Source organism: Penaeus monodon, chromosome 27 (genome assembly GCF_015228065.2).
Source record: "Penaeus monodon isolate SGIC_2016 chromosome 27, NSTDA_Pmon_1, whole genome shotgun sequence".
Lineage (NCBI taxonomy): Eukaryota > Metazoa > Arthropoda > Malacostraca > Decapoda > Penaeidae > Penaeus > Penaeus monodon.
In genome coordinates, this window is record NC_051412.1 from 26,635,081 (window position 1) to 26,635,801 (window position 721).

Here is a 721-nt window from a genome sequence, read left to right on the forward strand (position 1 = left end):
CTCCTCTCCCCCTTTCTCCCTTCCATCCTTTCCCCCCTTTTCCCCTTCTCCCTCCTCCTTTTCTCCTTCTTCCTCCTCTTTTACCTTCTCTTTTTTCCTCTTCTTCATCCCCCTCCTGTTTTTCCCCATCTCCCTCCTCTTTTTTCCTCCTCTTCTTCCTTCCCATTATCACCTGTTTTCTCTTGTCTTACGTCATCGCTCTCCGAGGAGGCGCAAACACGGTCGAGCGGAGGCGGATGAGGGGGGGGATGGGGAGTTGGAAAGAGAGGAGGAAGGGGGTGTGTTGGAGGAGTTAGGGGAGGGAAGGGGGGAATGGGTGGTGGAAAGGGAGGAGGAAGGGGTGTGTGTTGGAGGAGGTAGGGGAGGGGAGGAATGGGAGGGGGAGGGGGAGGTATGATTGTGGAGGAGGGGAGGAAGGAAGAGGGAATGGGGGAGGGGAGGAGGGGAGCGGTGGAGAAACAAGGGGATGGGAGGGGAAGGAGGTTGGGAGGAGATGGGGAGAAGGGGGAGGTAGAAAGTAGGAGGGGAAGAGGAGATAAGAGAAATAGGGGGAATGGGAGGGGAAGAGAAAGGGGAAAGTGTAGAAGAGGGGGAGGAGTGAGAAGGAGAAATGAATAGGAGTTACTTTTAGAGGAAGAGAATGAGGGAGTGGAAGGGGAAGATAAGGTGAGGTTAGTAGAAGAAAACAAATTGAAAAAGAAAGTGAAAAAATGGAGATAAT

At 53.1% G+C, this 721-nt stretch overlaps 1 protein-coding gene across 3 annotated transcripts in view; it reads left to right on the forward strand.

The window, feature by feature from the left end:
* LOC119590740 (zinc transporter ZIP13 homolog) overlaps positions 1 to 721 on the forward strand; it is a 62,164-nt gene that overhangs the window by 48,778 nt on the left and 12,665 nt on the right. The window lies entirely within an intron of this gene.